Here is an 18042-nt window from a genome sequence, read left to right on the forward strand (position 1 = left end):
TTGAGAGAGAGAGCGAGAGAAAGCAAGAGAGAGTATGAGTAGGAAAGAGGGCAGAAAGAGAGAGAGAGAGAGAGAGAGAGAGAGAGAGAGAGAATCTCAAGCTGGTTCCATGCTCAGCACAGAGCCCAATACAAGACTCAATCCCATGACCCTGGCACCATGACCTGAGCTAAAATCAAAAGTCAGACACTCAATCAACTGAGCCACCCAGGTGTCTCAAAAGAAAGGTCTAACTTTTTAAAGTAGATTCACTCCCAGCATAGAGCCCACTGTGGGGCTTGAACTCATGACCCTGAGATCAAGATCTGAGCTGAGATCAAGAGTCAGATGCTTGACCAACTGAGCCACCCAGGCACCCCTGCAGGCTGACCATTCTGAGGCCACTATACATGTATACTAGAACTGAACAATTAAGTAACTGGGTTAGAGATGGTAGGAGTAATGTTTCTCATTGTTGGAGTGAGAGGTTACAGAGAAGCATGGGGAGGAGGTCAAAAAGATCTATATGGTAATGGATTAGAGTTGTAGACATTAGTATGAACTCACATTTGACTTAATGACTTAACACAAATGGTTACATAGCCAAATATTTATACATCTGTGCATATACACATATATTTTATATGTATTTTATTGCTAAATCAGATGAAAGAGCCTGGAAGAATTAACACCTCAGTTGCAGCAAGCACACCAAGTGTTTAGATTTTGGTTTCTAACACCATTCTACAATAAAAGGAACCAGAATTCCTTAAAGAAATAGTTGATTCTAGGACAGGGGTGGAAAATAGATAAGATGATCCTGGAGCGTTTGTATGCCAGAAAGCAAAGAAGTGCTCCAATAAAAAAAAAAAAAAAAAAAAGGTCAACAACTATGGGGTATTTAAAGGCACACAAGACCCAACTGAAACAGTTCACAGCAGTGAAAGTTTAACAATTTGAGCAATAAAATAAGTAAAGTAGTATTTAACACTGTGAAATCATAAGTTAAATATCAGTGAGTCCTCACTAATGGGGGGGAAAAAGGCTTTCATAAGTGAATAAGTGAACAACAAAATACAAATATTCTATGCAGAAAAATTCCAAATAATTTATGTAGATACTGTCAAAGAGGTCGAGCATAATCCACACTCCTCAAGTGTGGGCTGTGTATAATGGCTTCTTGACAAAGAGGATGAAGGGAAAAGGATACAAAATGAGTCATTTTATAGTGGAGAAACCTCAAAAACACTACCTCTGCCAGATGATCAAGGTTAACATGGACAGTGATTAAGTCATCATCTTAGTTCAGGCTGCCATAATGAAATACCATAGACCAATGGCTTAAACAACCGAAATTTGTTTCTCAAAGTTCTGGATGTTGGGAAGTCCAAGGTCAAGATTCCAGAAAGGTATATTTCATTCTGAGGTCTTTTCTCTTACCTTGTAGGTAGCTACTTTCTTACTCAGTGCTCATTTTACTTATTCTTCCTCCCCAAGTGTTTGTGCACAGTTGGGGAGAAAGAAAGAGTAAAATCTCTGGTGCCTCTTTATTAAGACATTAATACTATAATGAGGGTCTTTCCCTCTTGATCTCATCTAACCCTAATTACTTCCCAAAAATCCCATCTCCAAATACTATCACATTGGGAGTTAGGGCTTTGACATATGAGTTTGAGGGGGACACAACATTCAGTCCATTGCATACATGTTGATAGTAAGTGATAAGAATGGCACTTTACCTCCATGGTCTTATTCTCAAAACCTCTTAACTACAGACTAGTCATAAGGAAAACATAAGACAAATCTCAATTTAAGGAGAGTATATAAAACACCTGACCAGTAATCAATCCTCAAACCTGTCATGGTCATCAAAAACAAAGAAAGTTTGAGAAACAGCCATAGCCATGATGATCCAAAGAGCTATAACAACTAAACGTAATGTGGTATCCTAAATGGGGTTCTAGAACAGCAAAAGAACATGAGGTAAAGACAAAGGAAATCTGAATAAAATATGACCTTTAATAATTATAAGAAATATACCATATCTATGTAAGATGTTAACAATAGGAGAAAGTGGGTGTGTGGTCTATGGTAATTCTCTGTACTGCCTGAACAATTTTTTCTGTAAATCTGTTCAAAACTAAACATTTCTAAAAGTAAAACTTTGATGAGAATGGAGCTAAGCAAAATAAGTCAATCAGAGAAAGACAAATACTATATGATTTCACTCACATGTGGAATTTAAAAAACAAAACAGGTGAACATATGGGAAGCGGGACAAAAAGAGAAGAGAAGGAAACAAACCACAAAAGACCTTTAATGATAGAGAACAAACTGAGGGTTGATGGAGGGAAGAGAGTGGGGGATGGGCTAGTTGGGTAATGGGTACTAAGGAGGGCACTTGTGATGAGCACTGGATGTTGTATGTAAGTGATGAATCACTGAATTCTACCCCTGAAACCAATACTGCACTATATGTTAACTAAAATTTAAATTTATAAAAGGAAAAAAATAAAATAAAAGTAAAAGTTTATTAAAAAGAAGACCCTGCTAGAAATTCTTCTACAATTGTTTTTAAGAATAATGATCAATGGGGTACCAGGGTGAGTCACTTGGTTAAGCATCTGACTCTTGATTTCGGTTCAGGTCATGATCTTGTGGTTCACGGGATCAAGCCCCGAGTTGGGTTCTGTGCTGACAGCACAGAGCCTGCTTGGGATTCTGTCTCTCCCTCTCTCTCTTCCCTTTCCCCCACTTGTGCTCTTTCTCTAAATAAATAAACTTTAAAAAGAATAATGGTTAAAATTAAAAATTTACTGGATTAGTTTAACAACAATATAGATACAGATAAAGATAGAATTTATGAAATGGAAAATAGAAGAAAATATATAAAATGAGACATGGTAAAACAAAAGGATGGAAATATGAAAGAGTAACCCATAGAACATTTGGGGAAGGGTGGGAGGGCAATATATGTATACTTAGGAAAGAAGCAATAATTGAAGAGATAGTGGCATTAAAACACAGACGTCTTAAGGAGCCCAAGCAGAACAGTTTAAAAATGCATAAGATGGCAGGCTTGCAGTGAGTGGCTATCAGGGATGAAAACAGGTGGCCTGGAAAAGCAGTTTCTCTTCAAATCATCTTCTTTCATGCCACTTGATAAGCATCTTGATTCACCATGGCATTAGCATCAGTAAAATGGGTGATATCAACTATAACTATCTAGAAACAGTTATTTCCAATTCAAAACAGAGATTTATATTGTGTTTGTCATAAATCTACATATTCTCCTCTTCCAGATGACTATAATTGCAAAGTAGAGCTTGCTTTGACATCTGATGGCAGGACAATAGTATGATACCACCCTTCCGTGGACATTCCATATGAACCTATAAAACCTATCCCTCAGCCAGATCCTGTGCATAATAATGAAGAAACACATGATCAAGTGCTGAAAACCATATTAGAAGAAAAAAATGAACACTTTGAGCAAGGACCAATGATAGAACAACTTAGCGAAATGTTCTTCACTACTTAGCACCATCGGTATCCTCATAGTCTGTATCATAGATTCAGTCATAGGAAACTGGATCCGCCAAAAGACAGATGATATTGAGATTTTCAGGAATTGAAAGGATGTTATCTTGTATCTCATTTGCCATATGACAAAATGCTGTTATGTTCACTGTTATGTAGCAAGACAATAATAAAATGTTTTTTCAGAAATAAATAAATAAATAAATAAATAAATAAATAAATAAATAAATTCAAACCAAAGCGCATGATGAAAATCCAAAAAACAAAGACAAAGAAAAAAGTAGCTAACACAGCTAGAAAATAAATACTAATGGTGATCAAAAGAATAACAGTTAAGAATAATGACTCTCAACAGAAACAAGTCAGCAGGTAATGAGGTATTTATAAAACTCGGAAATAAACTGACAAGCTAGAATTGTATATTGGAGGAAAATATCCTTCAAGAATAAAAGTGAAATAAGGGTGCCTGAATGGCTCAGTCTGTTAAGCATCTGACTTCAGCTCAAGTCATGACAGTTTGTGGGTTTGAGCCCCACATCTGGCTCTGTGCTGACAGCTCAGAGCCTCAAGCCTGCTTCAGATTCTGTGTCTCCCTCTCTCTCTATCCTTCGCCTGCTTGTTCTCTGTCTCTCTTTCTCTGTCTCTCAAAAATAAACATTAAAAAAAGAATAAAAGTGAAATAAAGCCACTTTCAGACAAACAAAATCTGAAATAATTTGTCATTTGAAGACTTGCACTAAACAAAAATGATCCCAGATGGAAGGTCAGAGGATCTGATCCCAAAAATGATCCCAGGAAGGAATGAAGAACAATGAAAATGGTAAATATGTGGATAAATATGTAGACAAATATGAATAAATTCTGGATGTATAGAACAATAATAATGTCCTATTAAGTTTTAAACATAAAGAGAATTAAGATGTACAAAAATGATGCTACGTAAATTGAGATAAGCAGCAATTCAGTTAAAGTTTCAAAAATATTTGTGTTCTCAAAGAACAGCATAATTTATACGGGACTTGGATAAATTTAACACACATTTGGTAATTTCTAGGGGATCTAGAACCATAATAAATAGTATATAACTTCCAGGATAATAAAGGGAGGAGATGAAGTAATGAAGCATAATCAATCCAAAAGAAGGCAACAGAGGAGATTAAAAAGGGACATGGCAGAGATGAGATAAATAGAAAATATATAAGGAGATGGTAAATTTAAACCCAAATATATTGGTACTTATACTAACTGTAAATTAACTTAAGGCTCCAATTCAAAGGCAAAGATTGTCAGACTGGACTTTTTCAAAGGATGTGTTGTTTACAAGAGAAGTCTAAAATAAAAGGATACAGGTAATTTGAAAGTAAAAGAATAGAAAAAAATACACATGCAAATATTCTCCTAAAAAATGTTAGATGCTATATTGATACTAGGAAAAGTAGGCTTTAAGGCAAAAAAAATTTTTAATAAAGATAGGAACTTAACAATAATAAAGGTTCAAATTACTAGGAAGATATTAAAAAATCAGATACCTATTGTAGGTGTCTAATAGCATAGTCTTCTACAAAGCAAAAGCCGACTGAATTAAAAGGAAAAATAAGGGGTGCCTGGGTGGCTCAGTCGGTTTAGCATTAGACTCTTGGTTTTGACTCAGGTCATGATCTCATGGTTTATGGGTTGGAGCCCCAAATCCAGCTCCACACTGACTGCTTGGGATTCTCTCTCTCCCTCTCTTTCTGCCCTTCCCCTGCTGGTGCTCTCTCTCTCTCTCTCTCTTTCTCTCTCTCTCTTTCTTCTCTCTCAAAATCAATAAATAAACTTTAAAAAAAAAGGAAAAATAGACAAATTGAAAATCATCACTATTTCCAACAAATCTCTCTTGGAAATGAAAAAAAATGAACACATAAAAAGTCACTATGGATATAAAATATTTGAGGAACACAATCAGAAAACTTGGCCTAATGGACATTTACAAAACACTGAAACCAATCATTATTTTGTATACACACACACACACACACACACACACACACACAATTTCTCAAAAAATGATTGAAATCATGCAGCATTGTCTCTAACTATGTTGTAGTTCAGCTGTAAATCAATACTCAAAAGGCAACCAGATTATCCCAGTCCTGAGAAGATGCTGAACAAGCAAGACTGTTGGCCCCCAGCTTCAAGGTCAACACTGAGGAAATTAGAGAGAAAACTTGGAGAAACCTTGAGATGACAGGGTTTGTTCTGAACGCCTGATGATTAAGTGGTGGCTGTGGCCAGTGGACCAGAAATCCTGACAAGACTGAGGAAGAATAAAATCAAAAAGAAACTATTGGCATTCTAGTCTTGTTTTTCCCTTGCCCTCCCTGAAGGAACAAACATATCTTCCTTCTGTCCCATTGTGACTCAGACTTCTGGTCCAGGTGTCCACTGAAGCAAAGTAAAGGCAGTATAGAGCCCTATACTAGTGAGGAGCTAGAAAAATAAACAGGGACCAACTAACCAAGGATATTCATTTTTCCATCCTTCTACCTCCAAATCCCCAAGGCTAGTAAGTTAAAATCTAAAAGTAATCTCTAATATCCAGATAATTGGAGATCTAAAAAGAGAGAAATAGTTTAAATGGAGAGAAGGAAATGAAGTTAAATTTCCTGGAACTAAAAAACTAGGAAAGAAAGACTTTGGACTGAAAAGGGTTCCAGAGAAGAGCAATGAGGAAAATGTCCAACTAGACATATTTTAGTGAAATTTGAGAATATCAAGGTCAAAGAAAAAATTCTTTTTTTTAATATTAATGTTTATTTATTTTAGAGAGAGACAGAGACAGAGTGCAAACGGGGGAGGGACAGAGAAGGGGGGGGGACAAAACTCAAAGCAGGCTCCAGACTCCATGCTGTAGGCACAGAGCCCAACATGGGGCTCTAACTCACGAATTGTGAGAGCATAACCTGAGCTAAAACCAAGAGTCAGACGCTTAACCAACTAGCACCACCCAGGCGCCCCAGAAAAAATTCTTAAAGTATAAACATAATACAGCCTCATGTATGGGAGGTAGATAGACACTAGATTTTCCAACAGCAATACTGGATACAAGCAGACAATGGAGTTACATTTTTAAAGTATTGAAGGAAAAGCCACATTGTCATTCAAATAAATAAAAAACATTGAAATATACAAAGTATCAAAAGGTATCACTGAGATGCATAGTTAAAAGTGTCTTGGATGAATAATTTAAATAGAGGAAAGATCATGCAAATAATGCTCAAAACATAGGTAAATTAAAGGTTACTTAATTGTGCTATTTTAAAACTAACAAAACAAAAGCTAAGACTAAAGTAAAAGAAAATAATGCACCCATTTTAATCAAAAATCAAAATTCTATTTTTAAAGCCTATATAGTATCTAAATGTATAACTGTAAAATTCTTAGAAAGAGCATAACAGAAATTCTTTGTGACCTAGGGTTCAGTGAATAGTTCTTGTACATAATCCCAAAACCATTATCCATAAAAGCAAAAACAGAAAAAAAGATAAATTATATTTCATGGAAATTTAAAACTTTTGTTTACAAATGACGGTGTCCAGAGGATAAAAATAAAAGGCACCAAGTGGAAAAAAAATATTTGCAAATCACAAATTTAACAAAGGACTCATATCCAAAGAAATTCATATGCAAAGAAATCTCTAAACTTAACAGCAGGAAAACAAGCAATCCAAGGAGAAAATGAGAAAGTGACTTGAACAGACACTTCATCAAATAAGAAATAGGCATGGCAAAGAAACAAATGAAAACATGTTCACCATCACTAAACATGAGGAGAATGCAAATGGAAAGCTGATGATACATCACTACACATCTATCAGAACTGCTAAAAGTAAAAGGACCGATGACACCAAATGTTGGTAAGGATGCAAAGAAACAGGATCTTTCACACATGCTACTGAGGATGTAAAATAGTACAGCAGTACAGTACTTGAAATCAGTGTGGCCATTTTTTTAAAAGTCAGACACAGACTTGCCATACAATCTAGTAATCACATGCCTAGGCAGTTATTCTAGAGAAATCAAAATTTATGCTTACATGAAAATCTGTACAAAAATGTTCATATCAACTTTATTTGTAATGAAGTTCCCCAAACTGGAAACTACCCAAATGTCCTTCCATATGTGAATAGTTAAGCAAATTTTGGTACATCCATAGCATGGAATACTATTCAGCAATTTTTTTTTCTTTTTAATGAGCTATTGGTACAACAGCTTAGGTGGCTCTTAAGAGGATTATACTGAGACGCCTGGGTGGCTCAGTCAGTTTAGCATCCAACCCTTGATTTCAGCTCAGGTCATGATCCCACAGTCATGGGATCAAGCCCTACATCAGGCTCTGTGCTGAACGTGGAGCCTGCTTAAGATTCTCTCTCTTAGGGCACCTGGGTGTTTCAGTCAAACATCCAACTTTGGCTCAGGTCATGATCTCACAGTTTGTGAGTTCAAGCCCTGAGTCGGGCTCTGTTCTGACAACTCAGAACCTGGAGCCCGCTTCAGATTCTGTGTCTCCCTCTCTCTCTCTGCTTCTGCTCCCCTGTTTGTGTTCTCTCTCTCTCTCTCAAAAATAAATAAAAACTTCTAAAAATTAAAAAAAAGATTCTCTCTTTCTACCCCTCTCCCCCTCCACCCCGCGCCTTGCTCTTGCTCTCTCTGTCTCTCTCAAAAAAAAAAAAAAAGGAAGGGGAGATTGAACTGAATGAAAAAAACCAATCCATTTTATATGACATTCTGGAAAAAAGAAAATTATAGAAATGAAAAACAGATAAGTAATTGCCCAAGATTAGGGAAGAGGACAGGGGGGTTGACTTTTTTTTGTTTTAAAGCGGGGGAGCCCAAGTTACTTCCTTTGCCATAACAACTGTACCTAAATTGTGGTGGTAGTATACAAATCTGTACATGTGATAAAATGTCATAGATTATATACATATAAAAACTGAGTACCTATAAAAACACTGGTGAAATCTGAATAAGATCTTTAGCTACTTTTATCATGTCAATTAATATTTTGATTTTCATAATGTGCTACAGTTATATAAGATGTCACCCTTAGGGGAAACTGGGTGAGGATATATGAGAACTCTCTGTACAGGGGCGCCTGGGTGGCTCAGTCAGTTGAGCACCTGACTTTGGCTCAGGTCATGATCTCGCAGTTCAAGAGTGCTAGCCCCACATCAGGCTCACTGCTGTCAGCCTCTCAGTGCAGAACCCGCTTCAGATCCTCTGTACCCCCCCGTTCTCTGCCTCTCCACTTGCACTATCCCAAAAATAAAAATAAAAATAAAATAAAATAAAGTAAAATAAAATAAAAATAAAAATAAAGAACTTGCTGTGCTACTTTTGGAACTTTTCAGGAATCTAAAAAATAAAATGTTTTTTTAAAGCCTAGGGGCCTGGGTGGCTCAGTCGGTTGAGTGTCCGACTTCGGCTCAGGTCATGATCTCACGGTTCTTGAGTTTGAGTGATGAGTCAGGCTCTGTGCTGATGGCTCGGAACCTAGAGCCTGTTTCGGATTCTGTGTCTCCCTCTCTCTCTGCCCTTCCCCCACTCGCACTCTGTCTCTCTTTGTCTCAAAAATAAAATAATTTTTTTTAAATTTGTAAAAGCCTATATAGTATCAATATAATAGTGTTAGGAGTATGAGAAAACCAAAGGATCAAAGAATAGACTAATGTCTTACTTTATTTGGGAGAACATATCTATGTCAATTCAAAATATTAAAGAAATAATTAAAAAGAAATATAACTTGAAAATGAGATAAACTGAAATATAAAAATAGTAGAAACAAGTCTGAAGATGTCACTAATTACAATTAATATAAATGGATCAAACACACCAGTTAAAAGATAAATATTGTCAAATCGGGCTTTAAAAAAATCTGTTTAAGATACCATATGTTCTCACTCTTATGTGGATCTTGAGAAACTGAACAGAAGACCATGGAGGGGAAGGAAGAAAAAAAAAAGGTTAGAGAGGGAGGGAGCCAAAACATAAGAGACTCTTAAAAACTGAGAACAAACTGAGGGTTGATAGGGGGTGGGAGGGAGGGGAGAGTGGGTGATGGGCATTGAGGAGGGCACTTGCTGGGATGAGCACTGGTGTTGTATGGAAACCAATTTGACAATAAATTTCATATTTAAAAAATAAAGATAGAAAAATCTCTTTAGGGATGCCTGGCTGGCTCAGTCTGTTGAGCGAGCGACTTCAGCACAAGTCATGATCTCACAGTTCATGAGCTCCAACTCTGCATGGGGCTCTCTGCTGTCAGTGTCCAGCCACCTTGGATCCCTCTCTCTCTGCCCCTCCCTCTCTCTCTCTCTTTCTCTCAAAAATAAATAAACATTTTTTTAAAAAATAAATAAAAATCTGTATTACCAGAGGGGAGGTGGCCAGAGATGAAATAGGTGATGGTGATTAAAGAGGACACTTGTAATGAGCACCGGATATTGTATGGAAGTGTTGAATCACTATACTGTACACCTGAAACTAAATAGCACTATATGTTAACTAACTGGAATTCAAGTTAAAACATAATTAGAAAAGAGAGAGAAATGGGGGGAGAGAGAGAGAGATACACCTAAAACATAAGAACATGCCAAGGTTAAAAGTAAAACATGAAGAAAACAAGACATATCTTTAAAAAAAAAAAAATCCAGCCTAATTATATCGATATCCTATAAAACAGACTTTAAGCAAAAGGACTGTTAGATACAGAGGGGATTGCTATATAATGATGAAAATATTCAATTCATCAAAGAGAAATAATAACTCTAAACGAGTATCCATTTAATAAAATACTCTAAAATGACCATGAATAACCAAGATACTTCTGAAAAAGAAGGGCAGACAGGAATGCTTGCCTATCCAATATCAGGACTTATCCTGAAGGAATAGTTATTAAACAGTGTGGTGCTGACCTTGGAATAAACATATGGACCAATGAAACAGTGCAGAACCAGATCCTTCCCTGTGCGGAACTCAGGTACGTGCACAGGCCATTTGTAATAGCACTGGGAAGGAAAGGGCTCGTCAATAAGGGAAGCTGGTGGCAAATATGACTCACAATACAGAAAAACATGAAATTAGATCCCTTCCTCAAGCCACATATAAAATCAAGACAGCCTATCTTCTTTTCGCTTTCCTTCCCAGCATGGAGAAATTACACGTTGGTGGAGAACACGGGACAATAGACAGACCTGAGGAGCCACAAGTTGGTGCAGGCAGGTAGCCCAGAGGATGAACGCATGGACCCATGCGCCTGAGGAAGCAAGGGGGGCTGGCGCATGCGCTGTCAGGGCTTGCTGCTGAGAACGTGGGGCAGTGAAGAACAGTGGGGAACCACGGAGGGCATGGGGAAATGGGAGCAGGCGGAGGGAGGAGACAGCCAGTGTGGTTAAAGATTGGTTAGACCGAACAATTGAGTAAATTGAGCAACAAAATAACATGCTGAGGATAATGCGAGTCCAGATTCTCAGTTTACACATAATGTGAAACAGCACCCCACTGGATGAATGAGATTAAAATTCACCAGCAACACCCACCCACCCCCAACCCTCCCTTCTTCATAGGAATGCTAACCTTATCTTTTAGAGGAAGACAACAGGATGAGTTCCAGGTGGCCTAAACCACTTTGAGCTTGGCCACCGTCTCAGGCCTGCACAGATGGACCACAGAGTGTTAGACAGTTATACCTCATTATAATGTTAAGATCTCCACCTAAGGATGTCAAACCTCATTAACATAACATACAATGCATGTATAAGCATGTTTCCTAAGTACACATGCATGACCTTATGCCCACCTCTACATGTGATGACAGAACTCCCTTTGCTGAATATGTATCCTAGACCTAAATACAAGAAACCTACTCAGGCCACCCCATCTGGGGAGTCATGACTTTGGAAGTTATTCCCTGGGATCTCCTACTTATTATAAATACAGTTTCCTTTGTGTGACAATCCCACCTGGGGTAGTCTATCTGTAGCTCACCAGGGAATGAATTCACATTAGTTCAGTTGCATATTGAAAGGGTATTGGACTGATATTGGAAGTATCAATATAAATTCATAGTTCTATATCATAGTCATAGAATATGTTTGTACAGACTATACAGATATAGAAATAGAAATGTGTGTGTGTGGTATGTATGTGTACCTAGAAGTACACACACATATTCCTTACTTCTATCTTCTCAGAGGAACTTAGAAGCAACCACACTCTAGCAACAACAAGCACTACCAAGGCCTAGATCTTGTTTTAAATTTTTTTTTAAAAAAGCAGAGCTTGTGGAAAAATGACTGAGTCCAGGGCTAGGTCAGGACATGACGAGCCCAGAATACCTTTTTGTGGCAGAACGTAAGAATTCTCAATATATCTTTAGGATACACTGAAAAGACACAAAACTCAGCTTGAAATGCCTCCCACCGGCTAAATAGGGAACAATTTGGGCATTAAAATAAGAAGGGATTACAGCACATTGAAAAAAATAGGGATCCATCAGTGCACACTGATTTAAAGGAAGGAAGGAAGGAGGGAAGGAAGGAAAGAACAAGGAAAGAAAGAAAGAAAGAAAGAAAGAAAGAAAGAAAGAAAGAAAGAGGAAAAAAGAAAGCTCTTTTTTACAGTAGAATGCCAAATAAATTTAGAAGAAATGAGAAAGAGAATCACTATTTGCCAACCACCCTAGAGGTGCATGATTTAGGCAGGAGGGCTAATGGATACTAAGACTGTCGTGTGGAAGTATGATGAGGACTAGGAATCATCCTAGTCTCAGAATACTTCCCTACAAAATACTAATCACTTACAAAGGAAGACATGGAAATGGTGAATTTCAGGAAGAGAAACCTGGCAGACACCAACACAACCAGGTAACCCAGATTAACATCAACTGTGATAGAATGGGTCAATGTGTGTTACTCCTAATGAGATGCATTGAGGAGAATACAACTTGTTTCTGAAGCAGTACTATGGTGATTGTATGGTGTGGGTGTGGTCATCAGAAACATGAGACTGACCACAGTGAGATCAACCTGTAATCTTTAAAACCCTCAGGACTGGAAAGACATGGAGACACTGAGACTTTTAAATGTTAAACCAGTTTGCTTGCATTCCTGGAATAAATCACATATGCTTTCTCATCTATGAAACACCTCTTCACGTATTTTGCCCATTTTTTTTATTTTAGGGATTGTATATGTGTGTGTGTGTGTGTACGTGTACATAACACACTTTTAAAAATTTGGTTTGAGTTCTTTAGTTCTTGATACTCATGTTTTGTGACAGTTTATAATTTATTCTTTTATTTTACTTAAGATGTTACTTTATGAAAAGAAGTTTTTCATTTATTATGCTCAAATTTATCAATCTTTTCCAGTTCATGCTTTTTATGCTTATTTAAGGTTTAAAAATGTCTATATATTTCACTTACTATATTAAGGCTTTATTTTCAACATTTAAGTCCTCAATTCACCTGGAATAGATTTTTTTGTAAATAATTATTTTGAAATAATTGCAGACTTAAAGAAAAATTGAGAGAACAGTCCAAGAACTCCAGTAACCCTTCAGCCAAAGATTCCCCAGTTATTAACATTTTACTGTGTTTGCTCCATTGCTATTTATTTATCTCCATGGTTGCCATTACTTTTCTGAGGCTTTTGAAAACAAGCTGTAGCTATAATGTCTCATTACCCCTCAATACTCCAGTGTATGCTCTCCTTACTCAAGAAAAAACCCCAAAACCAACAACCAACCAAACAAAAACCAAGGACATCCTTCTCTATAATCAGCATGCAACTCTACAATTAAGTAATCCACAATGGTACAAACTAATGTCTAATTCACAGACCACAATGAAATTTTGCTAACTGTCTAATAATTCTCTGGCCTTTTTGGTTTAGGATCTTATCTCAAAAAAAAGGTTGCATTTAGTTGGCATGTCTGTCCTGACTATTTCAATGTGAGTGGGAACCACTATGTGATAAATCAATGTCCTGGGCATCTTTGGTTTGTGTGCATTGTTCTGTGTATATATTCCATAACAATGTTAATTTTTATTGAAATATTAGTTGTTGTTTTTTTTTTTTCAACGTTTTTTATTTATTTTTGGGACAGAGAGAGACAGAGCATGAACGGGGGAGGGGCAGAGAGAGAGGGAGACACACAGAATTGGAAACAGGCTCCAGGCTCCGAGCCATCAGCCCAGAGCCTGACGCGGGGCTCGAACTCACAGACCGCGAGATCGTGACCTGGCTGAAGTCGGACGCTTAACCGACTGCGCCACCCAGGCGCCCCGAAATATTAGTTTTAAATAGAAAGCTAATCACATTGATGTATTTCAAACACAGTATTTGGTCCCAGAATTCAAATTTCTGCATAAATAATTTTTCAGTCACCATATTTGTAAAGCCCAGAAATTTAAACTAATTTTGAAGCAGTGCTTACAGAGTGAAATATCTGGGTGCCTGGGTGGCTCAGTCAGTTAAGTGACCAACTCTTGATCTTGGCTCAGGTCATGATCTCAGTTAGTGGGATGGAACCCTATATTGGGCTCATAGGGCCTGCTTGTGATTCTCTCTCTGCCCATCCCCTACTGGTGTTCTCTCCTCTCTCTCTCTCTCTCTCAAAATAAATAAATAAACTTAAAGAAAAAGAGTGAAAAATCATCTTACCAAGTACCAGATACCAAGAGAGATCCGAAACGGATTTTTATTGGAACCCCTACCTACATAGCTCTACAAAAAAATCATTCCCCTCCTAATTTATACGATTACTTAAACATGGTATAGTTCTCATTTTCTCTCTTTTTTTCCCCCAGGGGAAAGCACAAACACAGTCCCCCACTACCACAAATTATGCAGTCGAGTTTCCCACATTTGGGGAAGTCGCAGGGGTCAGCACATCCAGAGTGCAATGGATAGCCTTGCCATGGGAAAACCACCTTCATGATCATGCTATCTCTCTGGTCAGATAAGTATTAGTTGCTCTCATTTTAAAGAAAAGAGCTATCATACTTTACATTCATATTTTGATCAAAGGTTTCAGTTGAAGATGTTAAAAAACAAAATTCAACTGAGTACATTTGAAGATCTAATTGGCTTTATTAAGCAATTCATGAATCAAGTAGCATCCCATCTAGCTAGTTTAGAGAAGCTCTGAGGAGTTGTATAAAATTGAAGGATTTTAGAGGGAGAGTGGGACAAGAAGTTATTAGCAAAAGAAAAGAAAGGATTGTTTCTGGCAAATTCCCCTTCCCTTTGGGGGAGAAGGGCAGGGGCTTTATCACACAGATTATCTCCTCTGCCTTTGGTGGTGTAGTGCAGGGAAGGATGGAGAGGGTCCAAGTGATAGATTACCTAATTGTTGCTGACCAGAAAATTCCAGATTGATTTGCTTTAAAATTCCATTCCTAGAGAGGTTAAAATTGCAATTAAGTCTTGGTTTGCTGTCCTGGGGGTTAGTAATTCCACCTTGGGGCTGCGGTTTTCTTTTTAACAAAGTTATAAAAAATGACAGACTACATTTATGAGAGAGAGGTATTGCTAGACCAATCCATTTTAATATAGCAAAGCATTCTTTCTGACCAAAAAGAGGTAGAATTTTCTAGTGGCCCTGACAACTGCTCTTGCAGATAATTTCCAAGGGATGTTTTTTGAAATGGCAGCTTCTGGAAAGTCCACTTATGTTGGATTGGTGGAGAGTTGGGGGATGGACTGGCTCAGTGCTTTGCCCTGTTGCCAATGTGGAAAAACAGAACGCAGGTCTGGCCCACACCAGGCACTCCTGTGTGTGTGTGTGTGTGTGTGTGTGTGTGTGTGTGTGTGTGTGTGTGTGTGGAACATATGCATGCCCACTTGCTGAGGCTGGGGCGGCAGCAAACTTGAACTGAGGGAGGAAGTCGATGCCAACCAGGCTTAAAATTAGACATGGTCTCTTTCTGGCAGTTTTAGGGATAAAAAGTTTTGCATATTTTTGTCTTAATTATGCAGACCTACTTTCAGGGGTACCTTTGGCTCAATGTGATATGCAGACCCAAACAGCACCAATGGCTTTTTTCCCCTATCCTTCACCGTATTTGTTTCTTTAGCTTTAAACAAAATTGCTTATCTAATGGAAACATGCCCTTTGCCAGAAGCTGGCCTACAGCAAGCACACTTGCATGGACTTTGTTCTTTGCGTGCACATCCCCACTCCCAACCCCATCAACGGTTGGGAGAAAATCTCCGGTTCACAAAAGTCAAAGGCGAAACCATCTTGGAGATCGCGTCCTATGTCCGTTTTTCAGATCAGGAAAACTGACACCTAGAGAAGCGTAGGGACCAGTTGGGGTCATGCCAATACCCACAACACAAGGCCTGGGTTTCCCCGCTTTCCTTCGCTGCTCCTTCACCTCTAATACGATGTGGGGTGGACTGATCGGATTAAAGAAAGAAAGGAAGAAATGTTGTCCCATGTCGCCTTCAACTACTGATATTGCCCTCCAAGGTTCCCAAACAGTTAGCTTGCATTGGCAACCACGGAACCTGCACGGAGTCCTAACTGCAAAACGACCTGCAATTTTAAAAGCGCTTAAAAACCCAAACAAAAAACACCGTTAGCATCTGCTTTCAACCTTTTGTAGTACTAACTCTGCTCTCTCATTTCCTCACTTTCAAAGCAACCCACGCGGGCGAGGGAGGCCAGGACGCGAGGGGAGGAAAGCGGAGAGGGGAAGGCCAGCGGAGGCTCGGGGGTAGCGCCGCGCCGCACAGCGGGGTAGAGACCACCGAGAGCCGGCCCCAGAGCCCCAGCGCGGGCGGCTGTGCGCACGCGCGCGGGTCGGCGGGCTGCAGCTCTCCCGCACCCCGCTTCATTCTGCTTCATTCAGCCCTTTAGCGCTGCCTCCTCCCAACCCCCAAAGCCCCAGGCTGGGATGGGGGAAATCCCAGGGCATCCTCAGAAAACGACGTTTTGGAAGACCCGGAATGGGTGGGTAGCAGGAGGAAGGCAAGGACGTTAAGGGCAAAAATCTTAAATCGCCCCCAGCTGCGTCTCTGCAAAAGTCTAAGAGAGACACCGGCGCCACCGCTCATGGCTGGCGGGAGAGCAGACGACTGGGCAGGCAAAGCGCGGGACCCCGAGGGGCGGGGCGGAGCTGTGGGCGGGGCCTGCTGCCACTCCCCCGAGGCCCCGCCCCTCGGACCAACCTCCCGCCCTGCCATTGGAGGGCGTCGGGGGCGGGTCCGAGGGACACCCCCCTCTCGCCACCGGCCCCCGCCCCGCCTTCTGCCCGCCTACGCTTTCGGCCCTTCCAGGAGCCTCTGAGCACCAGGAAAGGAAACACCGGGGCTGCCAAAGAGCCCCTGGACGCTGGAAAGGCGGGCCCCCGGCCACCCCACCCACCGGTCTGGTGACGTCACCGGGTGGAGCTACGTGGCTCCGCCCCCGGGGCCGGGGCCCGTGCCCACACCTTTGAGTCTGCGGCTCCCGCGGGACGCGGGGACGCGGCCGCCCTGTGCAGAGGCACCACGTCACAAAGTGCTGCAGCCAGTACCCCCGCGCTCCCCTTCAGCCCCTCACTCTCCACAGCATGTCCCACCCCTCCTTTTTTGCCCCTTTTTCTGACTCTGCTTCTCCAAATGGCTGAGTGTGGGGACCAGGAGATGGGAGCGCAGATGGCACGCTGCCTGAAGGAAGTAAATTCGATTTGATATCTCCTTAATCCGTTTGCATTTCTACTGCTTATTTAATATCTTGATATTTTCTCGTGTAATTTTGGAAGATTTCAGGGGGCGTTTTCTTTTTGTGTGTGTGGGGGGGGGGAGGGTTCTTTCTTAGGGGACTTAAAGTTGGCCGATGCCTTCTTTAGCTTTTGATTTAAAAAACTGGGATTTAGTCATCTTTTCGTGCAGAAGGGAAAGAAACCAAAGCTTAACGGCCTTTAGAAAGGAAACAGCCCTGTTTATTTTTCATTCTTAACTCAAGCTGTCGTCGTTAGCACCTTGCACTGAGCACAGACGCAGCTGCAGAAGCACTTCGTTGCAGAGTACGCTGCGTCTACACAGGATTTGTGCCCGAGCATCAAAAGACAGTGCAGGTGTATATGGATGCGGGAGTGCGTGTGCGTACGTGATGTACGTGTGTGCGTGTGTGTACGTGTGTGTGTGGCCCAACAAATAACCCCAAGAGGCGCATCAGGATCAGAAAGAACCCCACATACTATCGATGGCCTAGGAAATTTCCTAAAGCTCTTAGTTTGAAACTAAACTGAGTTAGCAAAATCTCTAGTATCAGAAAATCATCTTTGCAGAGGCTCGTTTCTCCGTGCTCTCCTGTCCCCCAAAACAGGTGTCGCTGTGTCTCGTGAACCCATCTCTCTCCGGCCGGGGCGTCCGAAGTGATGAGATTCACCGAGGGCACTTGGTGGAGATTTCAGGGGCCCCACGTGTGCAGACTAAACCCCCAGGGCCTGGGTGTGTGCGCGCGCTCCCGTGCGGTGTGAGCAGGCGGGCA

General features: G+C 40.2%; 1 non-coding gene and 1 pseudogene across 1 annotated transcript; one reads left to right on the forward strand and one right to left on the reverse strand.

Moving 5' to 3' along the window:
• Positions 1-3160: 3160 nt before the first annotated feature.
• On the forward strand, positions 3161-3592 carry LOC109249409 (39S ribosomal protein L42, mitochondrial-like; annotated as a pseudogene).
• A 10773-nt stretch (positions 3593-14365) lies between these two features.
• Positions 14366-14528, reverse strand: LOC128777927 (U1 spliceosomal RNA). Its single transcript, XR_008423229.1, has one exon. It is a non-coding gene; the product is annotated as a U1 spliceosomal RNA (small nuclear RNA).
• Positions 14529-18042: the final 3514 nt, after the last annotated feature.

The sequence above is a fragment of the Panthera pardus genome, unplaced genomic scaffold (genome assembly GCF_024362965.1).
Source record: "Panthera pardus isolate Hobbes unplaced genomic scaffold, ASM2436296v1 HiC_scaffold_17, whole genome shotgun sequence".
Taxonomy (NCBI): Eukaryota; Metazoa; Chordata; class Mammalia; order Carnivora; family Felidae; genus Panthera; species Panthera pardus.